The sequence below is a fragment of the Eumetopias jubatus genome, unplaced genomic scaffold, assembly GCF_037043125.1.
Source record: "Eumetopias jubatus isolate StellerSeaLion01/CBP00866 unplaced genomic scaffold, mEumJub1_p1.0 scaffold_5, whole genome shotgun sequence".
Taxonomy (NCBI): Eukaryota; Metazoa; Chordata; class Mammalia; order Carnivora; family Otariidae; genus Eumetopias; species Eumetopias jubatus.
In genome coordinates, this window is record NW_028274811.1 from 141,598,024 (window position 1) to 141,620,293 (window position 22,270).

Here is a 22,270-nt window from a genome sequence, read left to right on the forward strand (position 1 = left end):
ATAATTATCCTCTTCAAGTCTATCATTCGTCTTTTGACCTTTTATGGGGATGACTCAGTCAGAAGTCTTAGTTGCAAAACAACTCTCTCCTACTAGCTTAAGCAGAAAAGGAATTTATTAAAGGGTAGTAGACGGATCACGGAAGTTCCAAGGAGAAATAAACAACTGATTTCTGAAGCCACGGAGCTAGGGAAAATGTCCGAATGAAGCTGCGGCATTGTTCCATGGGGTACTGTGTTGTCCCCCAACCCCTAGGACGCTGGAGGTCACTGCCATTCCTTATTACAACAGCTGAATGTGTCTCTGTCGCTCTTGATATAATTAGTTCCATGACCCACCTCCTTCTTCACATCACACTTTTCTGAATAAGAATTTAGAATGAGTGGGTGCATCTTAAACACTAGGCTAAAGTCCCAATACTAGCTGCAAGGGAGCCTGGGAAAGTGGATTTCTGCTTCTACCTTAGGAAGACAGAATTTATAAATGGGATTAATTCCCCAAACATCTGAATGGCATTCAAAATTGCTGACTAGTCAGAAAAGATTTAAAATGTCCATTATATGAAGACTGTCTTTCATATGTTTTTAAATTTCATGAAACAAAGTATGTCGTTTCTTTTTCTGTTTTTATGGTTTCAGTCTTGCTTAAAAAAAAAAATCACCACATGATGATTACACAAATATTTTCTTGGAGTGTCTTTCAAGACTGCTGTGGTCTGATTTTTTAGCATTCAGATTTTTCAGTCATCTGTAATCTGCTGTTATATAATAAAGCATGAATAAAATTTTTTTCTCTTACAAAAGCACAGCCAGCTCTTCCAATTTCATTAATTGAGTAACACATATTTATTTGATGACTTATACTGCTATCTTTAATTATATGTTAAATGATCGTTATGTGTTCTATAGAATTGTTTGTGATAAGGCCAATACTATACTGTTTGTTTAAAGTAGCTTAAATTAGGTGTCCATATTTAGTAAGGCAAGCTTCTTTGTTGTTGCTCCATTTCAAAATTTTCTTGGCAATTTTCACATGTTTATTCTTCCATACACACTTTAGAATCACTTATGTGGTTCAAAAAAGAGAAAAATGAATTCTGATTGGAACTGCATGAAATTTATATGTTAATTTCAAGAGAAGTGACATTTTTATGATATTAAGTCTTCCTATCCAGGCCATGGTCTTTCTTTCCATTTATTTGGATTTTGTTTTATATCCTTCAATATAATTTTATAGGTCTTTTCATAGAATCTTTCTCATTAAATTCATTCCCAGGTATTTCATGGCTTTTTCTCCCACATGATTATGAATGGGATTTTTCTCATTTCCATTCTTATAATGTCAATTTAGGCAATTTTTCTAACAGCATCTGATGCTACGATATATAAAACGCAGAGTCTACCCTTCATGTAAGTAAATCCCAGAGTGCGGTACCTTGATAATTTAATCTTTTATATAAAGTGACAATTTCCTAGTTACACTTGTCTCATGCACTAGATTTATTCTTTTTCAAACTGACACATCTTTTATTTTTTTTAAAGATTTATTTATGTATTTTAGAGAGTATATGCATGTGAGCGGGGTGGGGGGAGGGACAGAGGAAGAAGGCGAGAGAGAATCTCAAGCAGACTCCATGCTCAGGGTGGAGCCCAACATGAGGCTCGATCTCAAGACACTGAGATCATGACCTGAGCTAAAACTGAGTCAGACACTCAACTGACTGAGCCACCCAGGTACCCTCTGAGCCCACTTAGGCACCCCTAAACTGACACATCTTTTAGATATTCATTCTCTAGAGTTTATAGTTCCAACTTGTTTTTACTATAATAATAACTAAATGTGTGCATGTACATCTTTACTATTTACCAGTGTTACTTTGCAATTTGACATGTTCCTAAGTCACACTGATTCCCATAATCCTATGCATTCACAAATCAACTCTCTAGCAAACATTGTGAAATTATGTTTCTCTGTATGCAGCCTATAGTTCCAGTTTCTACTGCGAACTCAAAAGAAAAAATTTCCAAATGGCTGTGAAACAAGGGGTAAGCACATAAAGAAGTTTGTTTTTTCCTATAAAATACTCATAGTATAATAAAATAATTCACTCAAAAATAATTCTGATCCTCTTGCACAAGGTGATCAAGGTTGGGGGCTCCAACAGGGCCGAGTTCTGTGATGGGAACATGCTTCATAGAGTAGAGTACTTCAGAGGCAACAATAAGACTACTGGCTGCAGCAATGAACTGGGCCAAGTGATTCAAGTTTGGGTCAAGTCTTTGTGAGATACCAGGTCTTGTAATTCATTTAGCTTCTCAGTCCTGCTTCAATAAAATGAGTGAGTTCATCTAATAGACACTGAGGTCCTCTCATGTTTCATGTTCCGAGACTCCAAGTTTCAGAAGTGGACTCTCTTGCTCGCCCAAGACCATGGGAAATGGTTGATATATCTGAATCCATGGAAATGGAACTATTTCAGGCACACTGAAACCACAACTTTCAGGCAAACTGATCAACCATAGTTTGTTTATAAAGACATTTTACTGTAGCCGAGATCTTTGCTTGATTACACCACCACATATATGGAAGTAGGGATTAATCTAGTCAAACGTTGTTTTTCTATTTCAACTCTGATACCACAGAAAGAAATACAGCTTCTGCTTATTTCCACACCTTGGACTGGCTGACACAGGATGTTTAAATGAAACTTGGACTAAAATGTGTACTGACATCAGTAACCATCTTAACATAGCCATACCAGGAACACGGGTGTTTCTAAAGGCAGGCACTCTACATGTGCCATGACAAATTAACCATATCCCAGTTTACAGTAAGATCCATTTGAACCACATTCTGAGAAATTTTCTAGCATGTAAATAGCATGCAAACATAAAACTGAATATACACAATTTTCAACATGTAGTTTACATTGCAGAGACTTATAATTACAGAACCTACATGTGTATATCTAAATAAAGTAAGGCTTATGGTAGATTCCTATTACATAATTTTTTAAAAATCTCAAATGAAATGTTAAGGTCTATTCTTCCAAAATTTATTCAATACACGCAGAGAAAAACCACCAAAAATCTTGGACAATATCTCTAAAAGTTCAGTGTTTCAAGGGGCTAAAGCAGGCGTCTGTTTTTCTAATCAGGAAGTTTTCTGTTTCAGAGATTAAAGCTCTGGGGAATAGTTAGAGGTTTGGAATCCTTTAAATAACCTTGAATCCTTCAGGTATTAAATTCAAGACAAAAATGAGCCATAAGTAATAGACATCAAGAATATTAAAATAGAGATATGGCTACTGAATATGTACCAGGCATTCAAACCAAAAGAAAGTCTGTGGCTGGAAGTTAAGTAGATTGCTAAAGAACAGTTTTGTTGTTGTTTTATAAATTTCCCTCATAAGCAGCATTAAGTGGCAGATGATACTCTTTTAATCTTATCCCTGCACAAATGGATTCCTAGGCTCCTTTCCCCAGTGATTTCAATGAGCCTAATTAAGGACCCTACCATTTACACATCAGGGTAACCATCTGTGACTTGCCAATTTCATCTGGCCTGATTTGGAGAATCATTCAGGGGTGTTCCAAGGAGTTACAGACCCTTGCCCTAGAGTAAAAATAAACCTTTCTCTAAGAAATAATTGGTTCCATTGTCTGTGGAAATTAAAGCCAGTTTACTTAAGGTTAATTAGTTCACTGTTTGTTGTATTTGACCCAAATGAAGTACAAGACATTTGCATGACCATAAACCTTATTTCCACGTGCTGACAGGTTCGCTGCGGCTAAATGATGTTTATTGGTTCTCCGAGTTTGAGTCAAAGTCATTCATGTTTTCAGTAAATGGGCAAGTTGCGTAAATAAATACCACACTGAGGAAAATTGAAATCAGTTTGGTCATGCAAAGTCAGGAAAACTAAAGGGACATGTACTTTCTGGTAGCTTCTGTGCAGATCTCCCCAAAAGGAAATGATGATATCACTGTGGATTAATACAGTGAGGGCAAATGGATAAAACAAGCCTTTTTTTATTCCATTAACTTTTTCCATTATAGGTGACACTTTGGGGAAGTTGAAATTACTTCACATTTCACCTTGCTCTTTTTATTGGGCAAGAGCTTTTACAGCATGTCTTCTTTAACTCTGCTCCTCAAGAACTTAAGTAGTCTTACAACACACTGTACCAGAAGAATGAAGGGCAAAGTTACTTGGTAAATTTTGATAACTTTTCCATCCAGGAAAATAATTCCTATCAGGGAAATCAGGCCCATAGGTCGGTCACAAGTCCTTTAACAATGGAATCTGAATGAAGGTTATCAGCAATTCCAGATAAGCTGGAATTTAAATGAAATCTTTTAAGGCATTTCTTTCCTGTGGGTAATAACACAAACTTCCAAACAGAGAATGAAATAGGCTTTTATTAAAATTGCACATGACACAGGAGGCTGTGGGGTTGGCCTGTGGCTTGAGTAAAATTCTTTCTACTCCAGGAAGTATGATGGAAAGGAGAAAAGGTGAATCCAGAGGGAAACAGAAGCCACGGGAGTGACTTTGGCGTAGGTAGAGCTGGTCTCCAAGTGTGCCTGTATCTAACGACTGGAGAAAAGCTGATCCAGGAAAGGCAAAACTCCTTAACCATCAAGACAATCACTGCTTCACAGAAACTGCCCTACATTTAGATCGCACAGATAAAACTTGCCACATAAAGTGGATGAGTGAATGAATGCTTTTTACCTAGCCATTTGCTGATGCAAGAGTTGTTTCTATCCTAATACAGGAAGTCAGAGAAAATCAGAAGAGAGGCAAGAGACTCACGTATGTCTAGTGAGAGATCTCTTCATGCTCCACATCTCAAAAGGTTTTATACATGTCCCTTCACCCTTCAACAAGAAATCAACAAGTGAAAACAGAAATGCAGGTACAGCCATGGGTACTGAGATAGCTGAGAACATCTGAGAACTGAGAAATGAAAGATTGTTAATAAGTCAGATGTGAAAAGAAGATACATTGGCATTTATATTTCAGGTTGATATAAGGGAAAGAAGAAATACACACAGGTGAGGAAAAATGGAGGCAAGTGCAGCTTAAAAACAACAAAGGGAAATAAAGCAAATACAAAATTTCATTCCTAATAAATCATAAAACAGAAATCCAGGTCGATGTCAGGTCTTGAGGTTCAAATATCAAAGGAAATTTATGGTGTAAAGACTTTAATCTTCCCCTATTTAAGGAGTATACATGGATCTATAACATTTCAGCACAAATTGGCAAAATGGTGTATTATTGCAACATGTTCTTAAATTTTGACCACAGTCATGTTATAGACATGTTATTGGCATGTCTAGTCAAATTTCAGAAGTCAGTGTCAGATAAAGTTTTAACAACTGATGAGGAGGAAATCTGGGGATGGGGCAAGATAAGCAATGAGAAAGTCCCAGGTCCCACAAATGAAATAAAATGTGGTCTGGCCAACATCAGTGTAGAGAGCAAGGCAAAAGTACACTGTTATGCAGGTGTGCTGTCATAGACGGCAAGGGCAAGATGCAGAATAACAGTGTACCCCGATGGAGAGAAAAAGCTCAGCTGGGGAGAATCCAGTGGTGGGATAGTGAGAATCCTACCACTGGATTCTCAATACTCAGAAATAGAAACAGATGGGTAAGAATGAAATTGGTGAGAAGGTATCAGAGTATTAAATTGGGGGACAGGCTGAAGCAGGCCCTATAATTACAGGCTGACAAGGGGGCTCATGCATGGGGAGAATGTCCTAGAAATAAGATGCCAAGTAGAAAGGGGATCACAATCTGCTTTTTAAAAAAAAACTTTCATTAGTAGGATACATTAGCATTTCTTTTGTGGTTAAAGGAGTTTTTATTTTCTTTTATTGAGGTATAACTGATATACAATAAAAAGCACATATTTAAAATGCACACTTTGAGGAGTTGTAACATAGGTATACAACCTGGAAACCATTTCCACAATCAAGTAAATAGATAAATAGATAAATCACCTGCCAGAAGTCACCTTGTGTCCCTCTGTAGTCTCTCTCTCCTCTCCCCATTCCTCGATGTCCCCAGGCAATCAATGATCTGGTTTTGGCCACTCAGATTAGTTTACATTCTCTAGAACTTTATAGAGTCATATTTATTGTATGCTTTTCTCTGGGTTCTTTCTCTCAGCATGATTAGTTTGAGATCCATCTATGTTGATGAATGTTTCAACAGCTAATTTTTTTTTTAGTCCTGAATAGTATTTCATTGTATGCATATTTCACAGTTTGTCCACTGAACTACTGATGAACACTTGGGTTATTTCCAGTTCTATGCTATTGTAAATAAAGCTGCAATGAACACTGGTGTACAAGTCTTTGTATGGACCATATACTTTGCTTCCTTTAGGGTAAGCGTTTAGATGTGGAATGACTGGATCAAATGGTCAGAGTATGTTTAACTTTTTAAAAAACTGCCGAATTTTTTTTTCATTGAGTATAGGATTATACATTCCCCCAGCAGTGAGTGAGAGTACTGCTTGCTCCATATCCTCACCTATACGTCATGTATTCAGTCTTTTTAATCTTTTAAAATTTTAGCCATTCTAATTGGTCTGTAGTAATGTCTCATTGTGGCTTTAACTGGCATTTCCTCCATGACTAATGATTTTGAGCATTTCCTCATGTACCTTTTTGACATTCATACATCTTCTTTAGTGAAGTGTCTATTCAAATGTTTGGCCCATTTTTTATTGGGTCGTTGGTCTTTTTATTATTGATTTATAAGAATACTTTACATCTTCTGGAATCAAGTTCTTGTCAGATTGATACATTGAAAATATCTTTTTCTAGCCTGTGGCCTATCTTCCCCCCCTTTTTCCTTAAAAGTGTCTTTTGAGGGGTGCCTGGGTGGCTCAGTCGGTTAAACAGCTGCCTTCGGCTTGGGTCGTGATCTCAGGGTCCCGGGATCAAGCCCTACCTCGGGCTCCCTGCTTAGCAGAGTCTGCTTCTTCCTCTGCCTCTCCCTCATGCTCTCTCTCTCTCTCTCAAATAAATAAATAAAAATCTGTCAAAAAAATAAAGTGTCTTTTGAAAAGCAAAAGGTTTGAAGTGCAATGAAGTTCAACTCATTGATTTTTTTTTTCTTTTTATTATTTGGACTTTTTATGTCTTATTTAATAAGTCTTGGCAAACCCAAAGTCACTAATATTTTCTCCGACGTTTTCCTACAGAAGTTTCGTTTGTTGTTGTTGTTGCTGTTGTAGTTAGTCTTAGCTCTTACATTTTGGTCTACAATCCATTTTGAGTTATTTTTTGTACGTACTGCAAAGTATGGATTGGGATCACTTTACTTGCACATGGAATCCAGTTGTTCCAGCACCATTTGTTATAAAGATTATCCTTTCCCCATTGAATTGGCTTGGCACGGTTGTCAAAAATCAATTCTATAAGTCTATTTGTGAACTCTGTCCTATTCTACTGAACCATTATTTGTCTGCCTTTGCATTAGTACACACTGTCATGTTTCCTGTAGGTTTATAGTCTTGGGATCAGGCAGTACTCCATTTCCAACAACCAGACACAAAAACAGAACCAAATAAAAATAAATGTCATTTGGTGAAGAGGCCCAGAGAACACTGTTGCAACTCCTTACATCTCTCCAGCCAAAGTAAGGATTGGCCCTGGAGACCAAGTGAAGCTAATGTCACAGGGGGGAGTGAAGCAGTCCCAACCACAAAGTGGAAGCAACAGAAAGAAGAAGATTACAGAGGACCTCAGACGCTTGGCCATAGACTGATGGGGTATTGGAATAACCTGCTCGGTATCTTGTTTTTTTTTTCATCTAGTTCTGCCTAGATGACACATAAGCAGTCCACTATAGTTATTTTTTTGTGAGACAACTATCTAAAAAGCCAAGCATGAGAATGCCTTTAGGAGAGCTGAGACAAGATTAACTAGATAACTTAAGAGTTATCCTGCCAAAACGTGATGGCCTCTTTTCTTCCCTTTTATTCCCAGGACCTCATAACATAAATTTTCTTTAGCTATTCTATTGTCCCCTAGGTCCAGCCATAGCTTTTATAACTACAAAACTTGTCTACGTCAGTAACTCGAACCAGTAATATGTTAATTGAGCAACCAATAAGGAAGGCTTGTTAGATTTCCAATGTCAACATATACACGTACTGCAACAAGAAGACAATAAGTATATCAAGAAAGGAAATGAAAATATAGCCATTTTCCTAAGAGCCTAAGAACAAATCTGGCTCCAAGAAAAGACGAAATTGACTTGGCTCAGACTCTGATGAGCACAGTCTGAGACAATAAAACTGTTATAGAGTCTGAGTTCAAGTGGTCATTTCTCCATAGTTTCTGGGGAAAGATCATTTCAGCTGGAGTTCATCGTTCAACAGATCTTCAACAGGGCATCCGGCTAGAGGATGGACACATGGAAAATTACTGTGGCTCTGAGAACCCGAATGGAAAAATAAGCTTCACACAAATGCCTGTGGAAGTTGGTAACAGAGACCTTATCTTGCAGGAATGTGGCCACTTCCATTGGCCAGGTTCAAGCCATCCTGGGGCTTGATCCACTTGGCTCTGTGAATACTGAACAGTTAAACTGAGCTTTAGTTCAGACAGGATAAAAATGATCACCACAGGAATGTTCCAGAGATTTTAAAATGCAGAAATGGCCATGTTACTAGAGGAGAAAATCCTTTATAGAAAGCCTAACGGCAGAGTTTGGTATTTTTTCATGTATGTCTAGTTAGAGATCTCTTCATGCTCCACATCTCAAAAGGTTTTATACATGTCCCTTCACCTATACTTAAACATGTAGACTTGGGTGACAAGCGGGTGCCCTCATTCCCAATTCAGATGTAAACAAACAAAACAAACACATACCCACATAAATCCAAGGCACAGTGTTTAAGAAGAAACCATAGAGGATCCTACAAAACCAACATCAATTCTTGTATGACTTAAATCTTAGTGAAAACACACCTCAATGTATATTGGTAGTCACATCAATGGTTGATACATTCAAGGCATACTAAATTCAGTAGGCGGTGGGGGTAGGAAAATTAAGTATGTATTCAAAAAGTGTCCACTCATTCTAGCCACTGCATGTTTATGTTTCCTTTATTAAAGTTTTCATTTCAAATGTGTGCTGGTGGCAAGTGTTTATAAAGTGTTACTGCACAGTGGTATATTCAGCGCTCCCTCTCACCTCCAGGCTTTAGAGAGGCAGACCAAGAAAGTGAGAAACAACAGACATTCTGCTTTCAAATTCTGATACAGACACTCCCTGCTGTGTGAGCTCAGGCCAAGTATTTCCAATTCAGATCCTAAGTTTACTCATCTGTAAAATGGAGGGACTCCTGCCTACCTGGGTTGGGGCAAAGATGAAGAAATACGACCCTACCATAGCACAAAGGAGATGTCAAAATCCTCCAGTAACTGTCAGTGCACCTCTCCTCCCTCTTCCATGATCACTGGTACAAAATATATTTGATTAAAAGTGTTCTTCTTTCGGAGACTCTAATTGTTGCCTAATAATACTGAGAAGGAATAAGCATGAAAGGGTACACTATGTTCATTCACTATCTTCACCCCTGGATTCTTCTTCACCACTTCCTTTGCAGCACTCCCTTTTTCTAGCCATTCAGCCTCTCTGCCTTCTGGAGTTCCGACTTTGCTATGCTCTACCACTGGTATTTGGGAGGTACCATTTTATGAGACAGCATGAAAAACTGACAGTTGCCTCTAAGTATATTGAGAGATACTACGGAATAAAAGGGCCGTATCACAGGGCCGTCGGAAGGCTTGGCGTCTGAGACTTGTGGTTAAGTCCACAGTAGAGGTCTTATTGTCCTGATTTTTCTGAGTTTTCTTTCCCACATTGGAAATGTGCATAATAACGCTTCATCTCTCGAAACCATAAGAGTTTGTGGAGCTCACCTGCAATTATTTGTGGCATTTCTTTTTAAGTGCTAAATAAATGTTAATGATTGGTCTATTCTTGTCATTAGAAGGTCACATAGACATTGGAATTCTTTTGTTCACAGGGTCATCTTGCTCCCAGTCTGAAGGCAGTCTAATCCAATGTAGTGTAGGACTTCCCACACACTCTGAGTTGACGTCAGAGTTTAACTGGTAACTTAATACCCGAAGACCAGACTGAATTGGGGTTGTTTTGTGACTTGGACCAACAGATATAGTGAGGACACGTTATCTCTGGCCAGGCCAGTTCCACAAAATATGATCTGAACTCTTGGTGAATTCTAGAGCCAACCAGGTCACTCCAGGCTCCTGAGTTTTTTGGGGAATATCTCTTGGTCACATAATCCCCTGGGGACTGTCCGCTGAGCTCATCATAACACAGTCTAAGTCTCTGAGACTCATAGTCCATAAGGTCTCAACGTGGGGTGGGTAACAGTGGTCCATCAATATCACTGAGTAACACACAATTAACATTCAAACAGAGAGAAAACTCAGGTGGGGAGGGGATTGCAAAACACCAAAATAAGTTAAATCAACAACGTGGTGTTTAAACATTTCTAGCAATTCCAAGGCTCTGAAACAGCTGAAAATGATTTGAAGGATAAGATCAGCCAAGGAGAATGTCTAATTTCCATTAATGTAGGAGTATCTATTCAGCTCTTGCCATAGCCATAGAAGCAGCATTTGAGAGAGTTTTTAAGCCCAGTTCCAGCTAAACTTGGTGAAAATCATTTCCTGGCATTGTTTCAAGTTCTTCATTCTGGAGCCAAACTGTCTGGGTTCAATTCATAAGTTGACCACTTACCAGCATTATAACCTCAGGCAACTTCCTTAACCTCTCTGTCTCAGTTTCTTCATCTGTAAAATGGGGGTCATGCAAAGCTACCTTATTTGAGTATCGGAAAAATTAAATTGGAAGTAACTAAAATAATTCCATACACAAAGTAGTTACGCAATAAGTATTTACTATTATTATCGTTAAGGGGTATATTAAAGCTCAAAAAGAAGCAAGTTTTTGCATGTCCCATATAGTGTACCAAACTGACGCCTTCAATTGTATAAGATGTGAGGCATTAGCCTCCTTCTGTAAACCAAGAGACTGAGTGTTTGGGAGGTTGAATTTCCAACATTACCCAACAAGTTAGTGGCTTAATCATGGTTTCTAACATTTCTCCTCCTCCTCCCACCTCTACCCACACCCATTAAACCTCAATGCCTCCAAGAGTTTTAAAGTTTCTTAGAAATACAAATGAATGAAGTAATCGCTGTGGGTGACTGTTAGAACACAAAACACGCTCTGAACAAGCCAAAATTCCATGTTTGAAAGGAAGGCTAAGCAATTATGTTGTCATTTTCAAGTGAACAATGCAGCCAAGTTATTTTGTTATTGGACAAAACTTTCATTCTGTAAAGTTTCATATAGAATTGACCCAAGTAAGCCTGTTACAAAGGAGACAAAGAGTGATAAAGGTACTTTTAAAGACAATCTACCAAGGTGAAATGGGTGAAGGGGGTCAAAAGATAGAAACTTCCAGTCATAAAATAAGTCTTGGGGATGTAATGCACAGCATGGTGACTACAGTTAATAGTTTTGCATAGTTGAAAGTTGCTAAGAGAGTAAGTAAATCTTAAAGTTCTCAATCACAAGAAAAATAAATTTTTGTAACTATATATACGGTGACAGATGTTAACTAGACTTATTCTGGTGAACATTTCACAATACATACAAATATCAAATCATTATGTTGTACACCTGAAACTAACATAATGTTATATATCAATTGTATCTCAATTAAAAAAAAAAACATAAAGGCAAAAAAAATCTAAGAAAACATGAGATAGCTTTCATATCATGGAGCTTAGTACCAGATGAAGGCATCAACTGATGTAAAGGTGTAACTAATGAATACACACACTGGCTTAATGAAAAACAACGACAAAAATGGAAAATTACTTTCCAAAATCAAATATCCACATAAGGAAACTTGCCCAGATTGTGGTAAAAACTGCCTGAACCATGTTAGTTGTGCATATCACTTTGTCCATGAAAACTGCTGATTATCAGAGTGGGTCAAACACCCCAGCTGGGAAAGGAACAAGGCAAATATAAAATCCCAGGAGTGCAAAGATTTGCATGGATCCTGTTGGCTTACAGTATCTTTGTCTCTGCCATTGTTCTGGGTCCAACCAAAGGTGAGAGCACTGTGACCAGATGCTCTAACAACACAACCAGAGCACACCTGGGTGTCACTTTGTCTCCTCATTCAGGGGAGTGGGGGAGGGGATTTATTTCCTCATGAGCTTACTAGATTCTCTAGATCTAAAAACCATCAACTAAGGAGCATTATATGCCATTAATTCCATTAAAGCAGCAGGTTTCATTAAATCTTCAGCTTCTTGCACATCTCTTATGTGCTCAAACCCAGTCTCCTAAAGCAAATGTCGAACTGAAGTCACGCAAGACTAACAGTCTGTTTCCTTAGAAATGAAGCATTACTCAAGTGGGCAAAAGTGTTAAATAAACTCTCTTTCTCCCTCTTGATATGGAAGGAAAGGAGGAGTCATTAGCTTTGCACAAAGATGCTATATCACTTCCCATATAAGGGCAATGATAAGACTGTTCTTTAACTCCTCACTCCAAATCATCAGCATAAATAGCAAAGTCTCTGTGAGGATGGATTTGAAAAGGAAAACGACCGGAAGGTTATTGTGGCCTGACAAACTCACCATTCCTTTGAATGAATTAAAGTAATAAATCGTCAAAACAATGCGTAATTCAAAAATCATTTCTTTTGGGGCGCCTGGGTGGCTCAGTCGTTAAGCGTCTGCCTTCGGCTTAGGTCACGATCCCAGGGTCCTGGGATCGAGCCCCACATCGGGCTCCCTGCTCCGCGGGAAGCCTGCTTCGCTTCTCCCTCTCCCACTCCTCCTGCTTGTGTTCCCTCTCTCGCTGTGTCTCTCTCTGTCAAATAAATAAATAAAATCTTTAAAAAAAAATCATTTCTTTTGGTTTTATAATGGAGGATAACATTGAGTCAGACATGCATCCAAGCACTCATTTGGACTACATTCTTCTATTTGCTAGACATGCCTTGACATGGCCTCAGATCAAATCCAAGTAGCCACCTCTATAGCCAGATTATCCACTCACAGATGATCACTGTTTCCAGTCAACAGACGTTCAAAGCACATGACACCAACGGCTCACACAAGAACTATTTCCTCCTCCTTGACAAAACCAGTCTTCATCTACATCAACCTCATACTGTAGAAAAACAGAAGCTTCCTTCAAGCTCTCTGAGCTCAGCCTCCAATTCTTGCTTGATCCAGGGAAGTCAAGCCTGGTTCAGAGTTCCATACTTAGTATTTCAAAGAAGTTAAACCCTTCATCCACTCACGTCTCCAAATGTGGCCGCAATGTTAGAGGTAAAGAAAGGAAAAAAGAAAGACAATGAAGGTTTATGCATGTTGTTTCGCCCAAAATCAGCTGCTCTGTCCCAGATCTTTCTGTACATCTGCTTTTCAGGTGTGAGGAAGCCAGCATGAGTTTTGCTGCTGTTGTTGTTGTTTTTTTTACAGGCATAGCATTAAGGTTCTAACCTACAAATACAAGTAGGGTACAGAAGACGAGGTGATTCTTGGCTAAATTTGTTGGCTCTTAAAAATCAGAAATCATGCAAATCTCTAGCTAGGTTTAGCTGGTTCCTTTCTTGTAAATTTAGCAGCTAGGGGAAAAGATGAGGTTGGATAGATTAATAATTCAAACATATAGAAAGAGAAGCAGCTCCTGAGGACTGGGACCCTTGCTGCTAGTGAATTCATTTGGATTTATAAAACTCGAGTTGTCTTTGTATGGTTCATAAAAAATTATTACGTGAAAAATTTGGCTGTTCGTTGCATTATTCATTGCAGACCCTCTTAAACAAATAGCAGTCAAACACATAAAAGGGTTTGTGTATTAAGTGGAGAAAAGCAAATGAAACCTGTTAGACCAATTATAATTGAGATGAGTAAAATGGTACTCTGGTCAAAAGAAGAAAGGCAAAAAGCACTCAGGGTTTTGCACTTAATTTATGAAAGGGAGATGCCATGGTTCTTTTTCTTAAATAGAGTCACAGAGTCATTTGAACAGGTTGACAAGTTGCCATTGTGGGACTTAAGAATTTAGGAGAATGGGACGTTGTTAGACGAACACCAGCGGAGGACTCTGCTATGGATTCCAAGTCTCCTCTTCCATTTCCTCCCCACTTTCCACGTGGAAGCCTGTTGAGGTCTGTCTCATTCCAGGGATACAAAGGTTAGCCTGGTTTGTTCCATGGCATCAACTGGGTTGAGAACAAGCCAAATTTCCTTGCATTTAGAACCTACTGAAAGGCCTAGTTAGTTCTCCTACTACTTGAGGGTTTGAGTTTGGGTAAGGAAGAGCAGGTTTCACAGACCGTCAATTTTTACTTTGTAAATAACCCCAAATTCTTGATCATGCCTACCACTCCAGACTCCTCTGAATCAGAAATCAAGGGCAAGGAAAGACTTTCTCACTAGAGCTTTGAGTTGAACAGGTGCATGAGCCCTGAAATCTGTTGACTTATGGAGGCTTGTCAGCAAAAAACCTATTGTGTATGGCACACTTGAAGGATTATATGTCCCGGCCACTTTCAAAATGGATTCGAGCAATCGTCTTTTTTCTTTCTGTAACAAACAGAAAGCAATGGAGAAACAGATAAAAGTCATCCATGTGTGTATTTTCCCTATACCAGAATAGAAAAGCAGCTGGAAGAAATGGAGAGATCACTGGGCGAGGGTTGGGGAGAACGTCTCTAAGATCTCTTAGCTAAAAAATACCAATTATTTTAACTACTAAGATTATTGAAATCATGTGTCAGAAAGCATTGCTCTTTCAAAGTCTCATTGGATCCCCAAATACGCTGGAGGTCACATTTACTCATGTACTAGTTGGGGTTCTCCAGAGAAACAGAACCAACAGGAGATTATATAGAAAAATAGATTTATTATTAAAAAATTAGCACACGTGATTACAGAGGCTGAGAAGTCCCAAGCTGGAGACTTGCTGTGGTGTGGTTCCAGTCTGAGCCAGAAGGCCTGAGGACCAGCGTAGCTGATGCTGTGAGTTCCAGCCCAAGTCTGAGCCCTTGTCCAAAGGCGGAAGCGGGGACTGACACCCCAGCTCGAAGACAGTCAGGCAGAGAGAGAATTCTTTCCCACTCAGCCTTTTCTTCTATTCAGGCCTCTCATGGATTGGATAATGCCCACCCACACCAGGAAGGGCCATTGGTTTTCCTGGGCCCACTAATTCAAGCGTTCATCTCATCCAGAAATGCCCTCACAGGCACAAACAGAATAATGTTGAACCAAATGTCTGGCTACTCTGTGTGTGAAATTACCCCATAATTAAAATGGTGGTGATGACTTAGGAGAGACCCTTACTTCTATTCCCTCTGCTTCCCTGTGAAGGAATTTCCATGCAGCCAAAACTCCCTGCCACTCTCTGCCTCCCAGGCTCACAAGTCAGAGAAGGAGAAGAGGATAATTAAGTCTGGAAGGAGGAAGCGGATGTGCAGGACCCTGCCCTGCATGCACCCTCTACCTTGAAGGCACCTCATTGCAGAATGGCCTGGGACTTCAACATATCTTTTTGGTGGACACCGTTTAACCACCCTCAGCTCTCAGTCCCATGGAAAGGTGTGGGGGGGACTAGCTCACTTCAAGAAGTCCCCAAAACACTAATATACAGGGTATTTGCTGGGAACCTAGAGAAACAGGTTATGGATTTCCAGAAGCAAAATAACAGCTGGAATGTGTGTTGGCTCTGTGGGGGCTTGCCTCATGTGCCTTGAATGCTGGGGTACATCAGCAAGCTCTGACCACAGCGCCCAGCCAGTGTCAGCTGTGTGAGCCTTAAGGACCTGGCCTTGACTGTTCCAGCTCTAGCATGTGAGGTGCTGCCGCTTGTTGTAAATGACACAGGCTTCATTTGGCCTGGCATTACGGGTAAGACGGAGGAGAAGCAGACTAACCCCCCAAAGATTCTGTTATGGCTTAAACTGTGTCCACCAAAAAGATATGTTGAAGTCCCAGGCCTCATTACCCTGGAATGTGACCTTATTTGGAGATAGGGTCCTTGATGAAAGAATTAGTGAGGATGAGGTCATACTGAAGGAAGGTGGGCCCCTACTCCTTATAGAAGAAGAGAAGAGACCCGGTCATGCTAGGAGACAGCAATGTGATGATTAGAGGCAGAGATGGATTGGGTGCAGCAAACAGGACAGAGCCAGGCAGAGGCAGCAAGAACATCAGAATTCACCAATACAGTAACCACTGTCTTTCCTCTCCTCCCGGCTTCTGCATGCCACTGTTTGTAGCCCTGGTCTACTTCAACAGACATGAATCGGTATGTTCTGATGAGCAATGGCAACTGTTCATTAAGCATATTCCATATGCCAGGCAGTGACTTAGCAATCTTTGCATAGATTATATTCTGATGCTTGCAATAACTTGAGACATAAGCATTTTTATCTTCATTTTTTTGGAATGAGAGATGGAGCTTTGTACAGGTCCCATAAATTATGGAGCCCAATTCTGAGGCCAGGCCTGAGTCCGAAGCCCCATCCAGCTCAGTTCTAGAGATATTTCTGGACATCAAGAACTGGATGGATTCCACAATTTGGAAATTTAAGAATAAATCACAGTGCCAGAGAGAAACAACAAGAGAATACAAGCTCGGTAAGGATTCATCAGAAAGTGCCTAAGACATGAGAGATCCTGAATGATCGAAACACAAAATAATACTCCTTCCTGAGAACCTCTCACTCAAAGATCATTTTCTGATTCTGCTGGGCAAATCCAGACTAGGTGGGGAAGTCACACTTGGGTCTATACAGCTCAGACTATTTTAAGGCTCAGAGCACTGTGAAGGAGAGTGCCAGAGGCATCTGTTTTCTGAATCTATTTTCTAGTATCACAAATTCTGGAATATCGCTTTCCACAAACATTGTAGGAATGCTGTTTTGGGAAACTGGGAGCAGGTTGATCTGCAGACTGATGACTTTCAAGGACCAGGTGTACAATCTACTTGCTAAACTGCTAGGATTTTGCAACAGGTCATCATTGCCCTCAGGATACAGTTTAAAGGTAGCCAGACTGGGGAAACACATTTCCCCCGCCCCCGACAGTGCCACCTACTGGGTGCACACAAGGCTGAACTTACAGACTCACCCTACAACAGAGCTTTCTAAACTTCAGTGTACATGCTCATCATCCAGATAACTTGTTAAAATGCAGATCTGGCAGGTCCGGGTTGAAGCCTGAAATTCTGCATCTCTAACGAGCTCCTGGAGATGCAACGTTGCTGGTCCTGGATCCCACTTTGAGTAGACTCTTCCTCCCAGTTCTCACTGGGTGACTCACCCTCATCATGCGAAGCCTGGATCAAACATCAGCTCCTCTGTGAAGCCTCTGCTACATCTGCTTCCCCATGCTTCCTCTGGGCCCACTGTGGTTTTTAAGTAATGCATCAAATAGAATTATAGTTCTCCTTCATCTTTTGGTCTTTGCCATAGATTGCACTTCTGGAGGGCAAGGATGGCATCCACTGTGTTTTCTTATCCTTAACACCTTAACAAACACTCTGCACAGTGACTGTCACGGAGCTGGTGCTAAACCGTGTTAGCTGAATGACTGAAGCAGACTCAATAAGCTGCGGGAGCAGGATTCTGATCTACACTGTTCGCAATTTTCAAAATCTCCAGTCCTTCAGTCCGTGGTGTGATTGGCTTAGCTGTGTTGACTTGTACTCATTTTAAAGATTCTTTTTAAGGAATGTCACTTTCTGTGGGCTTCCATTTTGAATCACACAGCCCTACTCAGAAGAAGGGAGTCCAGAAAAAAGATGCTTTAGTTCAAGGCACTTAGTAGCCACACCATTCTGAACAAATTAGTCTTGCTCCCTGCCTCTCACTCCTAACGTGGTTATAATAATAGTACGTGCCTCACTGGTGTTACGGTTAAATGAGTTCATATATGTAATGCACTTAGAACCGTGACCATGCCTAGCACATAGTAAGCACTGAGAGTGGCTACCTGTTGCTCTCATTTATGCCTTTCGGTATTTATGAAGACAAGCTCCTTGCTATTGAAAGAACTGGTTCCAGCATCTGTGTCCTTCTACACTCCCTAGGTCACCTGTTCAATGATACTGTCACCTGTCATTGCTTTATGCTTTCTTTGGCATGCTTCCCACTTCAACTTATTTTTTCTTTTTAAGACTTTATTTATTTGAGAGAGAGAGAGAGCACGCGCGCATACACACAAGTGGGGGGGAGGGGCAGAAGGAGAGGAAGAAGCAGACTCCCTGCTGAGCAGGGAGCCCTATGTGGGGCTCGATCCCACGACCGTGGGATCATGACCTGAGCCAAAGGCAGACACTTAACTGACTGAGCCACCCAGGCACCCCTCCACTTCACGTTCCTACATAACTTTGAACAACATGACTTTGTGCAGTTTTCTGCCTTTTCGTTTTTGTCCATCTCAGCTCACTTGCCATGCTACTCCTACTGACACTATTCCTAAAGATTTGATATTACTTTCCCCTTGATTATGTGCCGGTCTTTATCTGTTTTATACGGGCTTTAAAATCTGACCTCAAAAAAGATCCATTCACATTGGCTCCAATTTCTGCTCATGGGAGATGGTGTCAATTATATCATCAAAATTTCATTTTTGATTTTTATATTTTATAAGCTTTCCCACCATTACTTTTTCTAATTTCTGAAATATAAAACCACCAGTAAGGAGTATCTAAATTTATCAGCTGCTCTTAATTAGCAGAATGAGAATTAGAACATTTGAGGAGCCGAGAGACCCATCACACATCTCTCTTCTCTCTGCCAAGATAGAAGGGTGTGTCATCCATGCATTCAGTACAGCAAAAATGAACCATTTCTGCTTCTTTCTCCTTTTACCATAATGAAAATGCACTATTTCTAATTTAAAATCTTGTGGCTTTCTGATTAAGTATGTGACATAACACTTTTAGATTGTAAAATCAGATTGTATTCCTCCCCTTTCTATTAGATCTGTTACTTTTGAGAAAATAAAAATATATTTCATCCTGCTAAATTGAAAGGCAACAACACCGAAAATTATAAAGGATCTACTGCTCTGTGATCCATGCAAGGAAACATACTGCAGAACTCCAATCAGTAGCCAAATATTCAAACAGAAGGTTTTAACTGAACTTCAAAAGACTAGAAAACGAGTGAATATGTTTTGAGTTAATGGAAATATTTACAGCCTACATACTCATTTTTAAGGATTCCTTGTTTTAATCTATGTTTTCTAACATTTGCCAACCACCAGTTGGCCCCTGTTACTGTGAGCAAGAAGTCTTCCATGGCTAATGCAACCAGAGAACACTTAATTCTAAAATGCAAGTATGACAAATAAATACTGACAAGCTGGAGGTGTTTCTTTTCATGAGGAGAGTCCAGGGCACCCAAGAGAGCCACAAGGTGTGCTATGGTAAGAGACTGCGTTCTAGGAATCTAGGAAGGGTGAGTTTCTCAACCTATGAGTTGGAAAAGACCAGTATTTTTTCAAATCTCAAATTCTTAATGAATATACTAAAATGCAACAAAAATGAAGAGGAAAAATAAAAGTTAAAAAAAGCAACCCCCTCCAATATAAAAAATACAAGCCCATGCTCATTCCTCTGGATGCTGCAGCCCATCAAGTTGTTATAAAGGATTCCAATCACTCTCAATTTCCATATTGACCTCGATATAGACAAAGAGTTCACAGACCATCACTATCCTCACTTTATCACTCCTCTACCATAAGCTACTCCTGTTATTTCTGACTAGGCCCACAACTGACTTCTCATGGGCTTCCCTCACTGCCCACTGCCCAGATCACCTAGCAGTCACAGCAGATCTGTCCCTGCTCAAAGTCCTCAGGGGCTTCTCCTCACTGTTTAGAATAAACCCATAACCTGCATGTGGTCTAGAAGGTCTTACTACTCATCCAATGTCAGCTCTCCTCTGTCATTGTGTTGCAAATACACAGGAGCCATGGTTCAAAGAAGCCTAAAGGTCCCTCCAGGTCCAAGGCATTCCCACATCTCATCCCTCTTCATGGAATCCTGCGCCACTACCCATCCACCCTAGTGATTCAAAATAGCTGCAAATACATCAACATTTGTGCATGAAATGGAGGACTCAGTGTCCCCCACCCTCAAATCTGAGTGGTTCTGTAATGGTGTGACTAATACAATATGGCAGAAGTGAAGCTGTGCTAATTTCAGAACCCAGGCCATAAGAAACTGGCAGCTTCCACTTCCTGTCTCTTTTTTTAAAATTTTTATTTAAATTCAAGTTAATTAACATATAGTGTATATCAGTTTCAGAGGTAGAATGTAATGATTCATCAGTTACATATGACACCCAGTGCTCATTACATCAAGTACCCTCCTTAATGCCCATCACCCAGTTACCCCATTCCCCCACCCATCACCCTTCCCACTTCCTCTCTCTAGAGATACTCTTTCTGGAACCCTGAGCAACCATGTAAGGCATCCAATTACCCTGAAACCATCCTGCCAGAGAGGTCACCTGTGGGCTCTCCAACTGACAGTCCAGCCATCGTAGGCAAGGTGCAGGCGCACACTGTTCATCTTGTAGACCAGCCTATCCGTCAGCAGAATGCCACCAGTAGCCTCGGTCCATGCCACATGGAACAGAAGAATTACAGCCAAGCCCCACCCAAGTTTCTCTTTGGAAAAAGGAATGTGAGATACAATAAAATGGTTGGGGTTTTAAGTAAATAAATGTCAAAGGCAGAATAATGGTTTCCCCAAAGATGTCCATGTCCTAGTCCCCAGAAACGTGAACTGTTACTACCTGATAAAAACGACTTGGTAGATGTGATTAAGTTAAAGACCTTGAGATGGTGGGATAATCCTGGAATATCTGGGTGGGTCCAAACTAATCCTCACAACAGGGAAACAGAAGGATCAGAGAGAGAGAATTGAAAATGTTATGGTGCTGGCTTTGATGATGAAGGGACCATGAACCAAGATGGACTAGAGCAAGGAATGGATTCCCCTAGAGCTTCCAGAAGAAACAGCCCTACCAACACCTTGATTTTAGCCACCGGAGACTCATTTAGAGCTTCTGACCTTCAGAACTGTAAGATCACAGATTTGTGTTACATGAAGCCACTAAACTAGTGGTACTTTTTACAGCAGCCATAAGAAACTGCATTGTTTTAGGGTAATTTGTTATGCAATATTAGATAACCAGAACCCCACTCTCCCTGCCATGACACCTCCCCACATACAAATGTTCACCCAGATATTTACCTTGCTAATTCCTGTTCATCATTCAGGCCTCAGTTTAAGTTTCTATTTCTAGGTATGTACTAAAGAAGGCATTCTTGGAATATAATTTATTTTTAATTTCTGTAGTATCTGTGTCTCTATAAGATGAAAAATTCCAGAAGGTCAGGTCTGTGTCTTTGGCTCACAAAGGAGTCCCCATTCCCCAAGAATAGTATCTGACATTCAGTAAACTTTGGTGAGTGAAAATATCCCTGAGTAAATGAATACAGAATGAATCAGAATATATGCAAGGTATTAGATATACCTTACTCTATAAAGGTATAGAAAAAAGAAAAATTGTGCTGGAACTACATTCAACTAACGGAAAGAAGTTTTAAGTTCTTAAGTTTAAGAAGAGTCTTTTAAAATTGAGTATAAAGAAAACCATGAAAGCAATCAATCAGTGCACAGATGGGTGCTGAATGCATATTGGGTACCAGGGATAAGAAATAGCAAGGTTAATTTTTATCCATAAACCTTAATCATGAAAAAAAATCAAATAATTGAAACTTTTATCATATCACATTCAACGAAATTCCAAAAACAACTAGTGAAAGAGACATTTTCAGCTCTTAAAAAAAGACATTTCCAACTTGTTAATTACCTCTTCGCCATGGGAAGTTAGACAATATTGGAAAACACCCAAAATAAAAATAATCCATAATTCTGTCACTCAGTGATAACCACTCATAACACCCTGAAACATGTCCCCCTCAGTCTTCTTCCTCTTCAAATATAATCCTATTTGTGGAAATCATAGGAAATGCTGCTTCATAATGTGCATTTTTCATAAACATTTTCCCATATCATGAAACACTGTGAACATGCTTTTAATACCTAAACAGGTCTTTGACATATAAATGTCTCAATGAAATATTTT

General features: G+C 39.8%; 1 protein-coding gene across 1 annotated transcript in view; it reads right to left on the bottom strand.

The window, feature by feature from the left end:
* Positions 1–22,270, bottom strand: part of FBXL7 (F-box and leucine rich repeat protein 7) — a 275,070-nt gene that overhangs the window by 240,417 nt on the left and 12,383 nt on the right. The window lies entirely within an intron of this gene.